The sequence below is a fragment of the Hylobates moloch genome, unplaced genomic scaffold (assembly GCF_009828535.3).
Source record: "Hylobates moloch isolate HMO894 unplaced genomic scaffold, HMol_V3 SCAFFOLD_23, whole genome shotgun sequence".
In the NCBI taxonomy this organism is placed as follows: Eukaryota; Metazoa; Chordata; class Mammalia; order Primates; family Hylobatidae; genus Hylobates; species Hylobates moloch.
In genome coordinates this window covers 23905035-23928387 of record NW_026652298.1, presented here as the reverse complement: position 1 = coordinate 23928387, position 23353 = coordinate 23905035, and the positions used below count along the sequence as shown (strand labels likewise).

At 44.0% G+C, this 23353-nt stretch overlaps 1 protein-coding gene and 1 pseudogene across 2 annotated transcripts in view; both read right to left on the bottom strand.

The window, feature by feature from the left end:
- The window catches only part of SV2C (synaptic vesicle glycoprotein 2C), a 565988-nt gene that overhangs the window by 245532 nt on the left and 297103 nt on the right, over positions 1–23353 (bottom strand). The window contains exon 1 of one of the 2 annotated variants that reach the window (XM_032145005.2): positions 10255–10395. The exons of the other annotated variant lie outside the window; for it this stretch is intronic. The gene's annotated coding sequence lies outside the window, so the exon portion shown is untranslated. Of the gene's footprint in view, positions 1–10254; positions 10396–23353 lie in introns of those variants that run through there. 2 annotated transcript variants of the gene reach the window in all.
- On the bottom strand, positions 14270–15401 carry LOC116462735 (spermine synthase-like; annotated as a pseudogene).

Here is a 23353-nt window from a genome sequence, read left to right as displayed (position 1 = left end):
ACAAATTCACCTTATCAAAACAAACATTATAGCAGAACTGATTCTATGATCTATTCCCTGCATGAAAGTCAACGTCCCAGGCAAAACCTGATTTTCAGAGATACATTTTATAAACTCAAAAATTGCAATAGGTCCTCAAGTCCCCTCCTAACATCCATAAAGTGCCCATTGGCTTCCAAATACGGGTGAGGGAGGGAGGGTGAAGTTTTCCTAGAAAGTCTTATCTTTTTTTTTTCCTTAGTATTTATTGATCATTCTTGGGTGTTTCTCGGAGAGGGGGATGTGGCAGGGTCATAGGATAATAGTGGAGAGAAGGTCAGCAGTTAAACACGTGAACAAAGGTCTCTGGCTTTCCTAGGCAGAGGTCCCTGCGGCCTTCCGCAGTGTTTGTGTCCCTGGGTACTTGAGATTAGGGAGTGGTGATGACTCTTAACGAGCATGCTGCCTTCAAGCATCTCTTTAACAAAGCACATCTTGCACAGCCCTTAATCCATTTAACCCTGAGTTGACACAGCACATGTTTCAGAGAGCATGGGGTTGGGGGTAAGGTTATAGATTAACAGCATCCCAAGGCAGAATTTTTCTTAGTACAGAACAAAATGGAGTCTCCTATGTCTACTTCTTTCTACACAGACACAGTAACAATCTGATCTCTCTTTCTTTTCCCCACATTTCCCCCTTTTCTTTTCGACAAAACCGCCATCGTCATCATGGCTCGTTCTCAATGGTCGCTGTCTCTTCAGAGCTGTTGGGTACACCTGCAGAAAGCCTGTCACTTCACACTTGGAAGGTTGCACAGCAGCCAGGCAGAGGCGCTCCTCACTTCCCAGACGGGGCGGCCGGGCAGAGGCGCTCCTCACTTCTTCCCAGACAGGGCAGCCGGGCAGAGGCGCTCCTCACTTCCTAGATAGGGCGGCCAGGCAGAGGCGCTCCTCACTTCCCAGACGGGGCGGCCGGGCAGAGGCGTTCCTCACTTCCCAGACGGGGCGGCCGGGCAGAGGTGCTCCTCACATCCCAGACGGGGTGGCGGCCGGGCAGAGGCGCTCCTCACTTCCCAGACGGGGCAGCCAGGCAGAGACGCTCCTCACTTCCTAGACGGGGTGGCGGCCGAGCAGAGGCTGTAATCTTAGCACTTTGGGAGGTCAAGGCAGGCGGCTGGGAGGTGGAGGTTGTAGCGATCGGAGATCACGCCACTGCATTCCAGCCTAGGCAACATTGAGCATTGAGCGAGCGAGACTCTGTCTGTAATCCCAGCACTTCGGGAGGCCGAGGCGGGCAGATCACTGGAGGTCAGGAATTGGAGACCAGCCTGGCCAACATGGCGAAACTCCGTCTCCACCAAAAATGCAAAAACCAGCCAGGAGTGGCGGCGTGCGCCTGCAATCCCAGGCACTCAGCAGGCTGAGGCAGGAGAATCACGGGAGCCCGAGGCAGAGAGGCTGCAGTGAGCCAAGATCAGGCCACTACACGCCAGCCTGGGCAACAGAGGGAGACCGTCTCAAGAAAGAAAGAAATGAAGGAAGGAGGGAGGGAGGGAGGGACGGAAGGAAGGAAGGAAGGAAGGAAGGAAGGAAGGAAGGAAGGAAGGAAGGAAGGTAGGTCGGTCTTATCTTAAAGGAACATCTGTTAATATTCAAAATCTTCAATTCTTTTTAGTAGAATCATACTATATTGATTCTACCAAATATATATGTTTATATTCTGGTCATAAATTGCTGTATTTTTAACTAACAACATCTTCAAAATATTTCCATTTTACCATGTAGGTTCATCTCATTCATTTCAGTGGCTGTGTAGTATTTCATTATTTGGATTAACCATAATTAATGTGATCAGGCTCTGATAGACATACAGGTTGTTCCAATTTTTCACCACTGCAAATAATGATGCAATAAACATACAAAATTCTGATGAGTACTCTGATACCTCTGAGCATATCTAGAAGGGGAGGAACTAAGAAGTCTCTTGGAATTTTATCTCATCTTGGAAGCTGAGCAGGGTCAGGCCTGATTAGTACTTGAGTGGAAGACTGCCTGGGAACACGAGCTGCTGTAGGCTTTAAAAAAAAAAAAGTCTCATAGAAAGCTCATTCTGAGTGAAAGGCAATTTGAGGCCCATTATTTATGGTCCTAGGACAACGGACCTGCATTAGAGAGGGGAACTGACTGTAAATACAGGACACTGTATCACTTGGCGTGTCTGTACACCAGCCCTCATACATTCACACATTCTCTAAACTCTCCAGGGACATCAAGAGCACAGGGCAGCATCAGAAGATTCCACAACACTGGAACCAAGGCATTCTGGGCAGTGAGAGGCAGGCTAGCCAACACTGTGGTGATGTTGCTGCAGGGACCAGCGCAGGGGACAAGAACTACAGGAGCAATCTTCAAGGAGTCAAAGGATAGTGAGGAATCTTTGAAGCAGGCTGGGAATGCCACAATTGGGGTCAGACGAGAACCACAGAAGTGATAATGGTTGCTACTGTGAGTCTGTAATTTCTGCCTTCATATGGATGTGGCCAACAGGAAACACAGGTTGCAGATTTAATTGGATGCTTCAGAAAGTAATAGTCTTTACACTTAAATTGTTTTGTGTTCAATGCAGCTAGTGATGTGTTTAATATGCATTGACTGGAGTATGCTGTCTTGTGTTGAAAAGAATGGTGTGAGGGCAAACACGACAATTGCTCCATGGATTTATTAGAATATCACTTCTTAGATATGAGGCACAAAAATGAAATAAAGAAAATTGGCATGCTTAGAACTACTAAAAAGTGATATTAAAATACGTGTATTTTAAAAGAGGCTAGTCGGAGCTTGAAATGACAAAGTGGGTCACCTTCTCTACCCACTGCCAAAATGCATGGCTGTTCCTTGCTGCAGAAGCTCCTGTGCTGTGTGACTAAGCTGGGTAATTTAAAGCAAAGAATAAAACATCTCAGATATTTCTCTTAGATAAATTTTAGCCGCCCAAAGTTCACTACTTATCTTGCATAAATTTGCAGATTTTAAAACCTAAATATTGGAAGAGATAGCATCTTAGAAATCAAGCTGCTAGTGTTCCCGGTGTTTCTACAAAGGCAGAACTAGAACTTCAAGTTCCAATTGTTCAGCAATTATAGGAGCAGTGATGGCAGTGAGGATTCACTGCAGTCACCAAAGAATAGGAGACCTAAGGATACAGTCTTTAAAAGCTCCGGATGCTCATCCAAAGGTCTGAACACACTAGATGATTGTAATCAGGTGAAGACAGGCACGATGTAGTGGAAAGTACACTGAACTAGGTGTTTGATTACTTGGTTTAGTTAATTATAAGCCATGCATCTCAGGAAAATCACAAGTTCTCTGAGTAAGGAGAGGGCCAGGGTTACCATGAAGACTAAATACAATGCTCTGCATGCATTTGCTGGATACAAATATGCATAGCTTAACAAGACCACCTACACAATTGGCAGGGCCCAGTGCAAAAGGGAAACATGGGACCCCTTGCTCACAGAATTTCAAGAGGTGATAGCAGAACACTAAACCAAATGTAGGGTTCTTCTAAATGGGAAGCTTAGTGTGACTGTTCAGGCTAAAGACCCATGAAGCTGGCCCTAGGTGTTATCAGCCCACAGGTAGGTGCTCCTTGAGAACATGACTTTTGTAACTGCATAGCTGAATCCTCCAGACTACCTTGTGTTTGGCAAATACTTGGGAAACATTGATTGCTTCTGAAATTGCAGTATAATGAAAACAAAGTGAATTTTATACATCAAAAAGGTATCCTCTCATTTTACAAGATACATATGGAGACAAAAGAAAAGATACCTTTTAAAGTACAGTGCCTATGAAGTAACATGCTAGGAGCTTTGTGTATATTTTCCTTATGCAATCTCTAAATGCAATCCTAAAGAGTAGATTACAAAATCATCTTTTCACAGCTGAAAAAATTTAGGCTTAGAGAGGTTAAGAAACTTGTTCATGGTTTAAAAAGCTCAATGTATCTGATCATTAGAGAAATGCAAATCAGAACCACAATGAGATACTTCTCACACCAGTCAGAATGGTGATTATTAAAAAGTCAAGAAATAATAGATGCTGGCAAGATTGCAGATAAATAGGAATGCTTTTCCACTGTTGGTGGGAATGTAAATTAGTTCGATCATTGTGGAAGACAATGTGGCGATTCTTCAAAGACCTAGAACCAGAAATACCATTTGACCCAGCAATCCCATTACTGGGTGTATAACCAAAGGAATATAAATCATTCTATTACAAAAACACATGCACATGTATGTTCATTGCAGTGCTATTCACAATAGCAAAGACATGGAATCAACCTAAATGCCCATCAATGATAGAGTGGATAAAGAAAATCTGGTACATATACACCATGGAATACTATGCAGCCATAAAAAGGAATGAGATCATGTCCTTTGCAGGGACATGGATGGAGCTAGAAGCCATTATCCTCAGCAAACTAACGCAGGAACAGAACGCCAAATACTGCATGTTCTCACTTATAAGTGGGAGCTGAACAATGACAACACATGGACACAGGGAGGGGAACAATACACACTGGGGCCTGTCGGGGAGGGACTGAGGGAAGGGAGAGCATTAGGAAAAATAGCTAATGCATTCTGGGCTTAATACCTAGATGATGGGTTGATAGGTGCAGCAAACCACTGTGGCACATGTTTAGCTATGCTACAAACCTGCACATCCTGCACATGTATCCCAGAACATGAAATTAAAATTAAAATTAAAAAAAGAAACTTGTTCATGGTTATACTGTTTTTCTCCAACAGGTCATTAATTCATTTGACAATATTTATTGAGCTCCTACTATGTTCCAGATACTATTTCAAACACGAAGGACAAATCAGCAAGATTAATACAAGACCAATTTATCCCCAATCCTGTCCTCAGTCTCCTAGGGTTTGTAGATTAGTGAAGGGGGACTGGCATTAATGAAAGAATCCCATTTTTTTTTTTTTTTAAAAAAGGAAATTGTAAAATTAATGAGCTTCATAAACAGGATTGCTAAATTTGGCAAATAAAAATATAGGACACTCAAATAATTTTAAGTTTTCAACAAACAACAAAAAATGTTTTAGTGTAAGTATGTCTGCTATGGTCTGAAAGCTGGTGTCCCTCTCAAATTCATATATGGAACTTAATCCCCAATGTGATAGTATTAAGAGGTGAGGCCTTTTGGGAAATAAGTAAGTCATGAGGGTTCCACCCTCATGAATGGGATTAGTGCCCTTATCAAAGAGGCTGAAGGGAGGTGCCTTGCCCCTTCCATGCGAGGACATCTATGAGGAATAGGCCTTGACCAGACACCAAATCTTCTGAGACCTTGATCTTGGACATCCCAGCCTCCAGAATTGTGAGCAATACATTTCCATTGTTTATAAATTACCCAGTCTAAAATATTTTGTTATAGCAGCTGGAAGGGACTAGGACAATGTCCCATGCAATATTTGAGATATATTTATACTTAAAAAATTTTATTGTTTATCTAAATTCAAATTTAACTGAACATCTTATATTTTCTCTAATAACTTTATGAGGAAAAGTACACTGTATTAAAAGTAACCTCACAACAGAGGCTTAGAGGCTGGACTGAAATCTGATGAGCAGAAGGAGATAATATGGTAGAGGTAAGCTGAGGCAGGTTGCAGAAGGAGACTGATGATTGAAGGTTGCTGGGGACGGAAGTGGTTTGGGGCTCATGTAAAATGAGGCGGCAGAAGTGAGCAGAGGCCGGACCACCTAGGGCTCTGAAGGCCATGCAAAGGTTTTCAGCCTTTATTACACTCAACTGACCTGTCATTACAATGTTCCTTCTGCCAATGCCCTTCCCTTCTTTGATACCAAATATATAACGGTCTCCATGGAGTCATTCCCAACCACCCATGGCACTCACTCCTATGGCTTTTACCAAAGAAGTTAGTCCTCTTTACATCTGTCTCACAAAACAGAATGGTATTTCACTGAGGGCTTCCAGCAGATACTTGGTAAATATTAAGGAGGAAAACATAGCTTAGAAAGTCCATGCATTCTGGGTTCTTGCTATGCTATCTAATACAAGTTGAAGTGCATCTGCATATGTGGTTCCCCTAATGATAACATCCAACTCACTTGGCAGAGCTTGATAAACAGCACATTCTGGGCCCAACCATGGAACCATTAACTTAGAATGTCTAGAATGGGGCTCAGAAATTCCCACTTAAACAAGCTCCCCAGAAAAATATGATATAGGCAACTGTTTGAGAATCGCTGGTCTATTTGGCTACTCTAGGATTCTAGGGTTTCCAAACAGTGGAAAATGATAAGAGAAAGCTCTCTTGGTTTCACTTGTCATAAATCTCACTGTACTCTTGACTTGTAAGAGCGTCCAAGGTTGTCAGAAGACTGAAGCCCATCCCTATAGTGTCCAGTCTTAATCATTTGTATTATATACTATCTATGGGAAAAGATGTAGTAAGCATAACGCGCATTAGGTGATCAACAGAAAATATTTTAAATGTCAGACTAAATTGATCTGAGTATCTTCTTTATATTAAGCAGGAATTATTTTTCAAATTTGATCCCTCAAATTGTTTTAATTCATACATCTAATGGCATAATACAAAATCTAATGGACCATTTATCTACAAAAACAGAGCCTATAGCTTCATGTAAAATTTTAACATGAGTTAATTTATTTTAAAAACACATTTTCTATACTACTTATAAGCAAAGTTCAAACTTAAAATATAACTCATCATATATTTCTCTATTTCCTGGAAAGAAAGAATATTAGAAGTAGAAAGGACCAAACCATCCAATCCATCCTGTCCATTTATTTCATTTTGTTCAATTCCTCTCAATAGGGAAGCCATCCTGAAGTGCAAATACTACTGCTGTCCCAAATTAGGAGAGGTTGTTTGTGATAAAATAAAATTGTGTTTTAGTATCCCATTAAGACGTATTTCTAGCAAGAATTAAAATCACAACTTCATATTCTTAGCTGTCTCAAATAAAGAAAAAACCTCCAAATTCAAACCACTGCAACATTTCACGCTGGTTGCTCAACTGTGCAGAGATTGAAAAAGCAAAGCAAAAACAAAAACAATGTGGCAATGTTGCATCAAAACTATATATACCTGCCAGGGGCTGCCTCTCCTGGATTTACAAACAGACTTCACTGAAATGATGAGTTTGTGTTTAAACGGAGAATACTATGTATGCTGTGAACCACAGTCAAACAGGAACCTCACCAACACAGAACCAAGAAATACGCTGGTGTGTTGAAGGTTTTCCCCTGATATAGCTGCACAGAATAAGAGGCATTTTGCTTTCACTCCTCACAGAAATCTACCATTATATGGAGTAATATGAATAACAACAGTGGACTGGTTAAGGAGGCATTTTGACAAATCACATGCTTTTATTCATACAATATGTCATCAAGTTTGCTTAAGAATAAGAGCTAACACTCCTAATTAGAGGAAATGGGTTTTCTGGTACTTGTCGTCACGTGATATATTGCACATGATGATGCCTTTGCTGTCATCTCCTGGAGATTGGGAACTGGATCCTATTATTTGAAGCATTTCCACACTTAAGGAATATGATAGGGTTAACAGTGAACAGGATTTTTACTACAAGCTCTTAGGCCAGTCTGCTGCTCAGATCAGAGAAGCTACTTTCACTGCCATTGGGTCATGAAAAATAAATCTGATTTCTCCACTACATGAACAAAACACTCAGATGTGATCCAGAGCTTCTTTTTTTCCTTCTCCAGACAGTCAGCAGCTAATGGCATTTGATTGCATATTAGACTGTTAGGAAAAGTCTATTGTCTGCATTTGCTCACATTGAGGGCCAAATTTCATTAAAAAAAAATGCTGGGAAAAGTCTCTAGAATTTTTTAAAAGATAAAATTGTGTGTGTGTGTGTGTGTGTGTGTGTGTCTGTGTGTGTAAGGGCTTTGTTTGCTAATATTTTCCATTCATAGAGAATTTATATTTCCAAAGCCAAAGCTCTCCGAGATTATCTCTTTTGTCTTCAAAACAACTCTGTAAGGTACATAAGAGCTAGTATAAGCTATTTTTCACATTTCTCAGAGGTGGAAGATGAACCCAAGAGGGTAAGTAACCTGCCCAAGGTGACATAACACAATATTTGGGGAAACGGTGACTAGCATCTGTGTCTCTGGGTTCCTTGATAACTGCCTTTCTTCCTCTCTCCCTTCCTTTCTTTCTTCTTTCCCAACCCGGTCCACTTTCATTCATTTTGCCTACATACTGCAGATTTGGGCTCCTTCAGTAAAGCCAGTAGAAAAACTTTGTCACTGGGTTTCCAGAAAGTGGTCTTTAAAAAAAGAATAGAATGGATTCTGGATTTGATTTATTATTTTCCACCAGAGAATGCATTATCAGCAGTGTTTTTAACGCGTATTTTTATGCCATGAAAGAGGAATGCGGCACATTGTTTTGTAAGACATTCTTAAACCTCACTTAGAGGCCAGGCCTCCTGCCAAAAATCCTGCAGAATGGTGGCGCAACGCGTTGGCACTACAGAACGTCATGAACCTCAACACCTAGGCGTTCACATGAAAACTTGCCACGAGCACGAGGCCTTTCGGAACTTGCCATGGAAAATGAGTGAACGCCTGAGAGATTAATGCCACATTCTTCAGAATTAAGGAGAAGAATTAAACGGAAGCTACCGCGCTACCAGTCAGCTAAGTATGAAGGGAGTAGGTTCAGCGGGAGAGGAGACCATCAGGGCATCCCGGTCTCGGAGCCTTAAAAGACGCCCCATCTCCTCGGTCTCCCGGGGATCGCCCGGTAGCTGCGGCGCCTTCCCGGCACTGCGGCGCACTGCGGAGTCGCCTGCCCGCAAGCCAAGGCCGTGCGGGGCTTTCCTCGCCGCCCCGCGCCGCCGCAGTCCTCGCGCCCCCCGCTGCCCCGCCGGGTCGCCGCTCTCCGCGCCAGGAGCGCCGCGGGGCATCCATCAACCCAGAGCCTTTGACGCACACACGCGCGCTCCCAGACGGAGGCTCCGTCGCCTGCCCCCACTCGCCACCCCCGCCTGCCCCTCGCGGGTCCGCATTTGCATCACTCGCACACGTAGCAGGTGACGCGAGCGCCCCCAGCTCAGGCCGTCCAGGCTGCACCTCCAGCCCCCGTGGCTCAGCCCCTCTCCCCCCGCCCCCGCGCGCCGCCTAAGGTCCCCGCACGCCCACAGATCTGCTCCCGATTGTTCATCTGCCGCGGGGTGCTGGCTGCCCCAAGCCAAGTTCATCCCCGTATTCCGCAGTCCCCCTGGGCCCAGCCAGGGGCGCTCCCCGCGACGCTCTGGAGAAAAGTCTTCCCAGTTCTAGAATCCAGGCGGAGGGGAAAAGGCCCACTAAGAGAAAGGGTCAGAGGGTCGGCTGATGGCTTTCACTGCCCTCATCGCCATCTAAGATTACCTCGGTAGCTTGTTTACTGGGATCGGTCCCTCTCCCCTCTGAGCTTCACAGCCTCGGGTTTGCTTCGCCTCGCCTAGCGCACAGTAGACGCCTAAAAGGTTTTTGCTGAATGAAGGCGTTGTAACGTAGGAAGGGCAGGCGCTGACAAAGAGCCTCAGCCCCGCGGGCTCCCCTGCTCTCCAGCCCTCCTTTGCTCTCGCTTGGACGCTAGACAGGAGCTTCGGGAATGTATGTGGAAGAGTTTGTAAATTCATGGTGTTTCTTTCAGGCTCTCTCAGCACTTACTGCGGCTACCTCTGCTCTCCCGCCACCTGCAAGTCTGCAGAGGGATCCCTGCCGAAAAGTTGAGCCTAAGGCTGCTATGAAGGTATAGGTCCAGGTACCTAGCCCGGGGCTCCGGGCTGCTAGATTTGAATCTACCTATCCCTGCCCGTCAAACCACACAAGCAAAAAAGAGCGTGGCGGTCGCTGCAGACGCCGCCCCTGCATCCCCGCTGCTGCCCACCCACCTCCTCTGGGAATCCCAGATAAAGTGCGACTCAGTCCCCAGACCCACCCTAGCGAACCCGGGGGTCACTGCATCTATTTTACCCCTACTTTCCTGGTCCCTCCCCAACAAAGGCGCCTACCCAGCAGCGAGCACCTGCAGCCGCTTCCCCGGGGGCAGGCGGGGCAAAGTTGCGCTTCCGAAAGGCTGCAAAAACTTCCCCAGGCTGCAGCGCCGGGCCACCAGTCGGGAAGAGAAATCCAGCAGCGGGGAAAAGTCTCCCCGCAGATGCCCGTTTCACCTCCCCCACTCACCGCTCCAGCCGTCTGAGACCCTTGCCCTGAGTGGTGTCAGCACTGCAGCCGCCTCCGTGCGGGCGCCGCTCCGGCTCGCTTCCCCGGGCTGCCTCCGTCTGCCACTCTCGCCTGCAGCGCGCGGAGTGGTGACTCCTCTGAGCGTGTCAGCGGCGAGAGGAGGGGCGGGAAAGTGGCTCCCGGCTTGCACGCTGCGGTCCTCCTCCCCTCCTCCGCCTGCCTCCTCCCCCTGGTGCTGCAGTGCCGGGCGGCGGCGTGGCGAGAGTACCAGCGGTGCGCAGGGAGTCACGGCGCGCGGCGGGGGCGGGCGCCGCGCGCCACTCGCGGTGCTTCGGCAAGTCGCGGTGCTGAGGCGCTGCTGCGGTGTGGGACTGGGGCAGGGGGCGGGGAAGGAGAGCCACCTCCAAGTGGTAGGTACTTCTGGAGAAGTCAGGGCTGTGAGTTTGTAGCAGGTGAAGGAGAGGGGCGGCAGTCCTTAATTAGTCGCCAACTGTGACTGTGCGTTGCGCACTTGGCGGCGCCGCCGGGTCAGGTCCAACGTGAGACGCAAGGGAATTCTGACTGCTGGACTCTGTTAGCACCGGACAAAAACAGGGTTTGTATTCTATTTCTGGGCCTGGGACTGACTTGTTCACTTCGACTTGGCCTCCAGGGAGCAACCAGGCAGAGCTAGGTTGCCTACTTCCCCCAGCCCCCACCCCGACGCTGGCAGACAAGTCCAGAGGAAACTTGGGCACAGCAAGAGCAAACAGAAGAAAACTTCGCTGGGTTAAGTCTAGTGTCTCCCCAATGCTAGATAGGGCCAGACAGCTGGGCTCACAGGCAGACATTGAAAGTGGCCCCTTAGAGGAGAAACAACCAAATATGAGAGAGAGGGAGAGAGGGAGGGAGGGAGAGAAGGAGAGGGAGGGGGAGAGAGAGAGAAAGAAGAAGGAGGAGGAGGAAGGAGGAGGAGGAAGGAGGAGGAGCAGGAGGGAAGGAAGGAAAGAAAGAGAAAGAAAGAAAAAAGGAGGAGGAGGGAGAGAGAGGAGAGAAGAGAGAGAGGGGGGAGAGAGAGAGAGAATTTTGCTTGTGTTATTAGAAACAAACATTTCTCCCCTTGGCGTGCAGGAGACCCCAACTCGAGCTTCACTGTTCCAAAGCGGTGGGCCAGGCGGCTGGAGAGAAACTCGCTCCCGCGAGGCCACACCCAAGCCTGGCGCACCCACCCCGCGGCAGCAGTGGAGGGCGTTGCCCTCCCGGGCCTTCCGACGCGGACCCTGCCATCCGGATGCTGCGGGAAGTAGGGCATCCTCACGTCCCTGACTCCTCCAGCTCCGCGCGCTCACGAAACCCATGTGGAGTGGGAAGCGGTCACACAGGCGTGTGCCTTCCCCGAAATCGTTGCTCCTGTGGTGGTGACCCAAAGCGAGACAAAGCGCGGCGCCAATACGGGCTGCAGTGGTTGGCACTCAAACACACACATCTCTCCGCGAATGTGTTCCATCCGTGTAAATATGCCTGGGTGATTGAATGGATGGCTGAATGAACGCTGTGTGGATAGAAATATAAATGTTACGTGTATAATACAGGCGCCGGGGAAGGAGAGCTACCAGGCACCCCCAGGCTGGAGCCTCCTGATCAGAGGAGCCGGTGGAGCCAGGCGGTTCGCCCGAGGCGGTGTTGTTAGCTTGGGCTTTCCAATTCGATTTGTGCCACTATGCAGGACACTGTGAAGAGAAGAAAATGGAGACAACTCTTGGCCTCTCGTTTTCCCTCCTCTCTGGTTCAGACACTCTGGAGCTATAAGTTATGATTCTCATGTGCTGTTGAACCTACACTTCCTTGCTGGTCTTTCTTGTTCTGGTGAGAGGCTTTGCAGTCTGTGACCATAGGCGGTGCTATGAGATGGTCAGGCAACATGAAAATTAGTGAACGTGCTCATTTTCATTTCGTGGATTCTTCTTAGTAAAATAATTATTTAAATAGTTAAATAATTTAAATAATTATTTAGGCTAAAATTAATGTGCTGCTACTATGACAAGGAAGTGCCTATGAATCCAGCATTGGAAATACAATCGTGAAATTAAAAAATAACAAATCCTATCTGGATTTCCCACATGTTATTTATAAAAATTTGAGCTTCCAACTGCAAAATGTGCTGGCAATTCACTGAGTTCTCAAACAGGTACCTTTTTGAGAACCTCCCCCATACTTTTGCAGAATAATGGATTGTTTCTCCTAGTGACAGAAGTTCAGAAAACCATGAAACAAACCTTAAACGCGATCAACGTTCTTCATGCTATGCTGTATCTTCCTTAAATCATTCTCCTATCTTGTCCGTGGAAGATATTTTTTCTAGAGACGGAGTCTCGCTCTTTCGCCCAGGCCGGACTGCAGTGGCGCTCTCTCGGCTCACTGCAAGCTCCGCCTCCCGGGTTCATGCCATTCTCCTGCCTCAGCCTCCTGAGTAGCTGGGATTACAGGCGCCCGCCACCGCGCCCGGCTAATTTTTTGTATTTTTAGTAGAGACGGGGTTTCATCGTATTGGCCAAGATGGTCTCGATCTCCTGACCTCGTGATCCGCCCGCCTCCGACTCCCAAAGTGCTGGGATTACAGGCGTGAGCCACCGCGCCAGGCCGGAAGATATTTTTTTAAAGTGGATTGATTTTTCTACTTCTGGATTTTCGTGTCTTGATGCATTTGAAGGTAACAGCTCTTTAGGAAAATCCCTGATTGTGAGTTTGCTGGAAACATCCCATTTAAGACCAGGTTGCACTGGAAAAGGCTATTTTAACGTTGTGTCTTTGGAGGACAGGAAACACTTTGTCATGATGATGTTGTGCCCTGGTTCCTGGACTTACCCTCTAAAGCAGTTCTGGTTCTAGGGTCCTGCTTGGCATACACCTTGGCCCCAGGCCCCTTGGATCCAGCACTCAGACTAGTTTTATTCATTATAACGAAATGTTTTCTCTCTTCTGAAAACACTTGTCTTGTAGAAGCGGATGGAGGGAAAAGGAGTATACCCCCCCATCCCCACAGAATGCCAGTACTCTAACGGCATTGCCCTCCTATACCTCAGGACTTTTGTTCCTCAATGCAGAGTGTCTTCTTGTGATGCTAAAAAACAAGCTGTGAAAGACACCTAATGAGCATGAGAAGTCTGTTTTCGCATCAGCAAAGTGGTTTTGATAAAAATAATTCACACTAAGTACAGATGCTATAGTGGTTATATTTTATAATATACACAAGAAGCACAGTGCCTAGTACATAATGGGTATAGAATAAATGTTAGTTGCTCTTCCTCCTTTAGTAGTCAGGGCAAGGTTTTCCAAAGGCTGCGCTTTGGAGAACTGGTTTTGTAAGATGCTCTGGAAAGTCAGAGTTACACCTGGCTTCCACAGCAGATGTCTGAAGAGAGCCCCATACTCTTGGACCAAGTCCATACAGCTCTCCACTTCTCCTCACCATCATCAGGAGTCTATAGCAAAGTGCAGACACCTACTCTTCTTACCCCAGCACTCAGCTTCCACAACACTCTAAACTATTTTTTGTCTCTTTTGTAATTTTAATCGAAGTATTACTATTCATTTTTTTAAACTGTCTTACAAGCACCACATTTTAATATCTAAGTCAATATTGGGGGAAAGAAACACCACCAAGAACTTCCCTCCAGAACAAAACAATGATGTTCATTCCTCCAAACATCCAAATGGAAAGTCTATCACAACCAAAACAAAACAAAAAAAAGCCCATGGAGAAAAAAAAGTAACAAAAATCACATTCTAGGGTGTTAGTGCATTTGGCAGTCCTTGCTGTGCTGTCGAACCATCCTTTAGCTGGCTTTCAAAAAAAATAACACCCTAAGCTCATCAAAATATACATTTGCCATTTGATTTTTAAAATTAAAAATAATAATTAAAAAGAAAACTTCAAGGAATTCACAATCAATTGCCTGACTTGTTTCAATGTCATTTACAGCATATGGAAGTGAAAAAGGCCACTGCAGCATATGTGATTAAGGGATATTCATCTTCAGGGTTTAGCTTTCTTCCAGACAGCATAAAATACCCACAATTCAAAGTTTGAAGGGACATAGATGATCTCCTTTGTGAATTCCACAAGGCAATACAGGCACCCAAGCTGTTCTTCATAGAGTGGCAGGGTTTCTGTCAGATTGACACAATTTCCCTGTGTAAAATATTTCCCATCCTCTTTCAATACATTCATTCAGGGGTCAAAAGTCAGTCTGAGAAACTCCCATGTGGAATCTTGTTCCAGAGATGTGGAGATTGGAACAGCTGTCAAATCGTTAGCCACGCAATCCAATTCTCTCCCTTCTTTGGTGTGCCTCTTCAGTATTGGAATGCAGTCTTCTATCAGAGCCTGATAGCAGCCTCCTTTAAGATTGTCTACAACATCACCACATGTTTTTTGCATATATTTCTTACATCCATCAATCACCATTTGGTCAATCTCTACCATAGTGACCATCTTTGATTTTAGTTTGACTATTTCACATAATATGCCCCCATCTCAGCCTCTGAGAATCAGTATCTCTTTGCCAGTGTAATCTGCTTTGCTGCTGCCCATGATGGCCCAGGTATATGCCAAATCACTCTGCCAAATCAACATCCTTACTAAGGATGAGAATATTTCCAAATTGCTTCTAGTGTAGAATTGTAATGTTCCAATAAGGTGAATCTTCATTGTACACCACTTCATCTATGTCATGTTCAACCAGGCGACCATTGGTGGTGGACCAATGTCTGTTGATGGCCCCTCTTCAAACTACAGGTGGTAATCGCTTCATCAGCCCAGTACTGTCTTGACTCAATTCTTTCATTCTTTTTTCTACTTTGTTCGAAAGACCATCGATCTCTTCTTTGCCCTGCAAGTCATCATTGTAACTCTGAAGGTCCAGCAACACCAATCCATGGAGGTAAACTCTCAAATTGGCAAAGATGCTGTTTTTGTGTTTCCGTTTGTAGGTTGCTAACTAGCCATAGACCTGCCAGGTATGCACTGACTCCGCCATCCCCTGCTCCTGGAAAATGGACTGGAGGCCTTTTAGAATGGTCTTGCTGTCAGCTTTGGCACCGAGCATGAAGTTGATCTTGCTGTGCCATGCTGCTGTCACCGTGAGGCGAGGCCCTCCCTGTGCCATGCCTCCGGTAGGTGGGCATGCCCATGTCAGGCTGTGGCCCGTGGGAGTCAAAACAGTATGTTTTGAGTCTACCAATGTTCATCTTGTTAAGCCCTTAATGCCTACTTGTATCAGTGAACACAAGAAGCCCCAAAATCTCAAGTGCTTTTCTCATCTCTTGCATTCTAATACTCATAAGGCTCAGCACATCCAGTATTCTGTCCCTTTCTCACTATCTAACTCCTGAAACCCTCTGCCTATGCCTCCTGGACTTTGAAGCCCACCGTTAGCAAAATGCCCAATATCCTCAACCTCATCTCCAAGTGTTCTCTCCACCTTTTTATTCTCATGGAAGTGTGGCTTGCCCTCCTAAGAGGCTGCTCTCCCACAACCCTCTCAAGTGATGGCTGACTTTTCCCTCCAATGCTTGCATCACTTGTGTCTGGAGATAGGAAGGTGGTGTCCTTGTTCTGCATTGCTACTTCCAGAACATTCTTCATCCCTCCTCCCTGAAACCTACTGCTATAAATCTCCTTTCATCAGGTTATTTCAACCACTACTCTTAGATGTGGCTGGCATGCTCAGACCTCCAGGTCACTCTACAACATTCCTGATTGACTCCAAAGTCGAGGTCACTTCCTGAACACTAATCCTGCCTTAATCCTTGGCAATTTAATATACACACAGATATTCATTCCAACCAGTACAACCCTTAGACCTGGGCAAACAAGGGCTTGGTCTCCATGCTCCATACCTTAAACAACTCTAAAGTTTAAGAGGCCACCTCTCTGGTGGCCAGGTTCTATTGGTGGGGTCCTTTAAGCCTACACCCAGATCCACATGGGCTCTATCCCTGTTTCTCCCCTTCAGTGTGCTCTTCAGCTTTCCTCTGACTCCAAAACTCATTGTAGTCTTGATCAAATGCCCCAAGGAGCTGCAGAGCTCCCACTTATGAGTCAGCCATGGACATATGGGACAGATCCCGGTTCTAGGAAGGCAGTTTGGCAAGTGGATTGCTCTTGTGGCTGGTGCCCCCATTTCCTTTCCGAAATTGTGGAAGATCAGCAACCAGAACCAGAAGGGTGCTGCCACACTGAGTTTGGGTAACTCACATTGTTTCCATAGACACTGCTGTCTCCTACCCTCCGACTCTCCCTCTTATTTTATGTTTTTTAAAATTAGTTTGTTTGAATCAAGATCCAAACAAGGTCTACCATACATTGCAATTGCTTGATATGTCTCTTAAATCTCTATTTATCTATTGGTTCATCCTTCCTTTCTTTTCCCTTCAGAATTTACTACAGATAAAGAAATCATATGTCCTGTAGAGCTCTCCACAGTCTGGATTTTACTGATTTTGTTCCTGTTATGCTATTTAACATGCTCTGCCGCTCTCTGTATTTCCTGCAATCCAGAAAATAGATCGAGAGGCTTATCAGAGGCAGGTTTTTTTTTTTTAAATGAAACTACTACATATGCGTCATTTAATTAGGAGGCCTATACTAATTGTCACTTTTGTGATGTTAACAGTTATTGATGATTATTGCTACTTATCCGCTATTTTATTTGGGTTTTGCTAAATGGTAAAATTCTAATGAATACTTCTTGAACAGCCATCCTCCTGCCCTTTTACGAGATGTTTGATAGCAATATGATGGGGTAGGTTTTTGTTGTCCTTCTAACGTGAGGGGGATACAAGACAAAACCTAGGACCTGCCCAAGTTATTGAATCTAATAGTGAGGCACAGCCCACCCTCCATTACAAGCAGTCTGAAGGTTTACACCATCAGTGTAAGGTAAACCAGAGATCAATGCTCCCTACCACTATCAATATAGGGGACTGCTGAAAATGTTGCCTTGATGCTTAGTAAAGCAAGAGAATGTGGCTATGGAGTAGAGGTAGAATATGCTTACCTGAGAAATTTCGACTGAATACAAGTCATAGAGCTCTCTAGCCCCAAATTCTCAATAAACTATGAATTCAGTTTAATAATGGGTTGGTAATTTCCCAGGTCCCTGATAGAAAGAAATGCAAATCTTATGTGGAGGAGCCCTCCCTCATCCTGGACTTCAAAACAAAAACACACAAATAAATGAAAGTTAGAAAATAATGAAGCACATAAAATAACACACAAGGAAGCATGATACCATGAAGGAGCACCAGCAGATATAACAAAATAAACTTCAATCTTTTCCTGATGAAAGACTTCTTTAGTTAGACTTCAATAGTTAGAACTATTGGTCATAATTTTTACTTTACTTGAAGAAAAATACGTGCAGGCAATGGGGAACTATAAGGAATAACCAATCATATTTAAAAAGGCACCAGATCAATCTTCTATCCAATTCTGCTGGTTGCCCTACCAACATCCAGTCTAGCTTCCACACACATATGCATACTTTATGCTTGCCTCAGAGAATCCTGATTTTATTTAGGGATTTACCTTTTAAAAAACTACACACATATATTTAACAATACAGTTTTATACAGACTGCTAAGAGCACTTTTCATATTTTACAGCAGGACTTGAAATAATATGGACCTTCTATTAATACTCATTCCATAGCACAACCAAATATAACTCCTACATAGATGCATTACAATGTGTTTAGAGTTTAAAGGCTCATTGGAAATAAGGTGAAAAAGACTATATAAGGAATTTTACATAACTAATTGGAAAATAAATGCAAAAAATAGTAAATAAAATTTAATATGGTCTCATGTGCCCTGAGGGAAGTGGTGCCTGGTTTGGAGGAGTAATTGCTATGTGAAAATAATCTATTTGGAACTGCTGCCCCTTTAGGGTTATTCATCATCCACCCCTTTTCTACCAGACATGACACTTCCAATTTCCTTTACTTGATAGCAATATCCTTTAAGATCCAAAACGACTGCAAAATTGAAGTTTGTGCCCTTCTTTCTAGCTTCTGGGTAGACTTCTTTTACTAATCTAGTCAGTTAATTCAAGGTTGCATCCATCTAAGTGTAGATCTGCCACTCACTGGACCACAGGACAGCTTGGGCATGTCTTCTCTTGGTTGGTGGGCATCTCCAGATCTTTGTTAATTTCTTCCAGCGCAACGCATGACTCCACTGCCATCTTCTTCTGACAAGCTCTCGAGATTCTTGCTCAGACCTCCGACCCCCTCAGCAAACTGAGATCTATCACTTTTCACACGACCATGTGCTTTAGGGAATGGGCTCATTACATTCTAATTGGTCCACATCAGTCATGTTAATTCCTCTCTCCCTTTCAGTTATTGGTTCGGGCATGGACTTGTTACACAATTCTGCTCAATGATATTTGCAGGGAAGATTTCTAGACAGCTTTTGGGAAAGCTTTCCTTACTCCTGAAAATGTAAATGAAGCAAAGAAGTCCCATTTGTGTCTTTAGACATTATTTGCTTGAATGTGACACATACAAGTTTGCCAATATCCTGGAATCATGGAGGGGAGGGAGCCTGATGACATAACACATGAAGGATGTCAGAGTCAAGTGAATTTCAGAGAAGTGGTGCCAGAGCCCTGGTGTGCCATGTCTGGAACAGCCCTACCTCTGTTGTGTAGTAATAAATTTCCCCTTTTTTATTTTTTAGATCCACTTTAAGTTAGAGACTTTTGCTCACAGCAGAAAGCATCCTTATACTCTCTCCAGCCCTAAAAGAGTGCCTGGCACACAGTAGATACTCCACAAATGTCTACTGATTTGAGTTGAGCTGTGTTTCAAGTTTATTTCTGTTGGGAAAACAGGAAGGATGTCTCCATCTGTTGTATTCCAAGGTTCTAGCACAGTTACTACATCATAGAAGGTGTCTGACAAATAATTGCCGAAAGTCAGAATGGCTTCAGGATCTTAGCAAGCAACAGGGAAGAAGCTGTCCCAGGCAGGGTCAGAGAAAGAAACTCCGAAGAGGTCTCTAGCCTCCTCTGGTGGCTCAAAGGGGAAGGCAGTGTGTCACTTAGAAATGTGTGGTAGGGTAGAGATGAGGAAGGAAGACGAAAATGCCCACAAGAGATACTTTTTTCTGAAAGAGGCAGATTTTGATGTCTGGAAAACATTCTTGTTAAGAAGGAGAGAGATGAATTAAAGGAAACTCTAGGCCATTCAGGGCTGCACCCTGGGTTTGCTTTATGGGCCCATAACTGCATCTCTCTATGTTGTTTGTTCCTATATTATATGCACATCTAGGATAAGGTAGTTTTTGTCACTCACAAAATGTCTGGCCTCAGTAAATGTGGCAACTGATAAGATGCAAGGAAGAGGGATGTTCCTGATGTCTCAGTCCCAGGAAGAGGAGCTACCATTACCTGAATGGTGGCTGAGAAGACTGGAACCACATCACACAGCATTGTGGGGTCCCAGTGATTGGTTTGGAGACTCCAAAAAGAAGTACAGCTTCCCAGAAGAAGCACAACTCGCCTGCTTTAAATCACTCCATGATTACACAGTGATTTAAAGTGCAAACTCCTTTGCGTGTTCGTGTGTCTCGAATCAATGCCCACCAGAGAACCAGAGCCTTCACTGCAGAGGAAGTTCTGAATGACACAGGCCAGGATGGTTTGACCCATCTCTGCCCTTGGCCACCCCAGTGCTTGCACAGTAGGTCTGTGAACCCTCAACCAATGAAGGATGAGAATACATGGATATTCTGGGCTAACTGGCATACCCCATAGACTCATCAAGTTTCTCTACTTCTTTTTTTAAAATTAATTTATTTTTTATTTCAATAGGTTTTTAGGAGGCAGGTGGTGTTTGGTTACATGAATAAGTTCTTTAGTGGTGATTTCTGAGATGTTGGTGCACCCATCACGCGAGCAGTGTGCATTGTACCCAATGTGTAGTCTTTTATCTCTCACCGCCCTTCCACCCTTTCGCCTGAGTCCCTAAGTCCATTGTATCATTCTTATGCCTTTGTATACTCATAGCTTACCTTCCACTTAGGAGTAACAACATATGATATTTGGTTTTCCATTCCTGAGTTACTTCACTTAGAATAATAGTCTCCATTTACATCTAGGTTGCTGCAAATGACATTATTTCATTCCTTTTTACGACTGAGTAGTATTCCATGGTGTGTGTATATATATATATATATATATGTATATGTATTTTCTTCATTCACTCGTTGATTCATGGGCATTTGGGCTGGATCCATATTTTTGCAATTGCGAACTGTGACGCTCTAAACATGCATACAGCCAATTAATCTTCGACAAAGCAAACAAATACATAAAACTGGGAAAAGACATGCTTTTCAAAAAATGATGCTGGGATAATTGGCAAGCCATATGTAGAAGAATAAAACTGGATCTTCATCTCTTACCTTATATAAAAATCAACTCAAGATGGATCAAAGACTTAAATCTAAGACCTGAAACCATACAAATTCTAGAAGATAACATTGGAAAAACCATTCTAGACATTGGTTTAAGCAAAGATTTCATGACCAAGAAACTGAGCACAAATGCAACAAAAAGATAAATGATGGGACTTAAACTAAAAAGCTTCTGCAGAGCAAAAGAAATAATCAGCAGAAATGACAGCCCACGGAGTGGGAGACAATCTTCACAATCTATACATCTGACAAAGGACTAATATCCAGAATCTACAAAGAACTCAAAACAAATCAGTAAGAAAAAAAATCCATCAGAAAGTGGGCTAAGGACATGAGTAGACAATTTTCCAAAGAAGACATACAAATAGCCAACAAGCATATGGATAAATGCTCAACATCACTAATTATCAGGGAAATGCAAATCAAAACCACAATGAAATACCACCTTACTTCTGCAAGAATGGCCATAATCAGAATCAAAATAATAGATGCTGGTCTGGATGTGGTGAAAAGGGAACACCTTTACACTGTTGGTGGGAATGTAAACTAGTACAATCACTGTGGAAAAAAATGTGGAGATTTCTTAAAGAACTAAAAGTAGAACTACTATTTGATCCAGCAATCCCACTCCTGGGTATCTACCCAGAGAAAAAGAAGTTTCTCTACTCCTGTGTAAAGTTAATCAAGCTATACCCACCACCTGAGATACCAAATACCACCTTCTCTACTGTACCTCTGTAGCCATTATAGGGAAAAGCATCCTGCCCAGCTTCACACTCGTTAGCTCTTAGGGTCAACTGCATATATGGCCCTGATTACTTACCAGTTTCATTATAAATAATTCCATTTCATTTCCTGTAGTACAACAGCTTTTTGAGGGCAAGGACATCACATTTTCTACAACATTAAATCCCGCGAACTCTCCAACACAATGCTTTTCATATGAAAGTTGCTAATTGTTCACACATTTAATTAATCTTTCACATTTTTTCTTGAACTTTGTTTTCCAAAATAAGGATTATCAAGAGTTTTTCTATATAAGGAACTCATGGCTTTAAATTCTGCAGTGCCTTCTTTGGAGGGGTAATGGCATAACAATATCTGGAGAAACCTGCATGTCTATAGTTTTTTAAAATTTAGTTAAAAAAAAAAACACGTGCCCCTTTTGTGACAAGGGTAATCTCTTTGAATTTTTTCTCTCTCCTTTTCATTCAGTGACTTCTCCTGCTGCTCTAAGCTCTGTAGCAAGTGTTGTGGATCCTCCGTATCCAGATGATTTATAGCTCAACTCTTAATATTCCCATGGGTCTTCCCCATTCTCACTGGCTGAATTTCTTTTTAACATTCTACTATAGGTCTGTTAATGCATTGAGTTCTATTAAATTATTTTCCTGCTCAAGGGAAAATTATCATCTTCATGTTCAGAATTTGTCTTGTATAATCTTCCTGCTCCAAATTAGTGTTCTAACACTCAGCTTTTCTATTTTAATAATAGACATGCTGATTTCCCTACATGATCTAGCTATTAAAAATGCATGTAGTAAGCTCTCAGGAAGTTAGGTTCCCTTCTGTTTTCAGCATGATCTAAAGGTATTGGTGCTGACCAACTTTTGGGTCACAAATGGCTTTTTATTTTGAGAAGCAGCAACACAATGAGTGTTAATGACGGAAACATTTGGTATTAATAGTCTGTCTAATTGGTTTTCCCTTTCTCTACACTTAAACTACAGCTCTTCCCTGATAATAAAGATATTTTTAAAACTATCTCTTCACTCAACTCCCAGTCCCAAGTTTGGTTTCTAGGTACTCTATTAGCCATTTCCTGCATGACAGTGCATCCTATACCAACATTAAATCTCCCATAATGCAATTTGTGCCCACTTTTGTATGCATCAGCAGCTCAGAACTGCAGGTTCTTTTATAACTCCTCCTCGGTGCCTCCTCTCCACATACTTTCCAGAGATTCTCTGCAATTCACACTTTTATGACTGACATAAAGTCAAATCAAGCTTATCCTAGGTTATTGTCAATTCCAAGGGAAGGAGAAGGAAGCCCCATTTTGGCATTAGGTCTAAGCTATAGTTTACTAAAAGCTCTGTGTTTGAGGACTGTGGAGCATTTGCCTGCTCTCTCAAAAAAGCTAGGAAAAAAGCATCTACCCTTTTTCCACCTCCTTCTCATTCATCCCACGGGAGGTGGAGTCACATCACTAATGGGTACCCTAAAAGTATGGTGGGGTCCATCTTGTCCCTCTGCCTCACTGCCTCAGATATCACCTTAAGGCTGTGCAACTCCTGCATCCAGAAGAGGTAACTCATCTCTAAAGACTTCCTGAAAATGTAGGCATAGGGAGTCCTTGGAAGAACAGAAGTTGGTATAGGATTTCCGTCAAAGAGATCTCAAAACACATTTCTCCAAATTGTCCCAGAGGGAATGCAGAAGTAGCATAGTGGATAGAAGATATTCCAGATCATCACTTCTCAGAATGCTCAGTGAAGAGATTTCCTTGATAGGTAAGACCAGAAGAGCATAGAGCGCAGTGTTCATAAGCTACCAGAAGATGGCTAGAACTTGACATGCAGGCTTGACATTTTGGTACCATATCATTTTTATGGCCACCTTCTACATACCACCC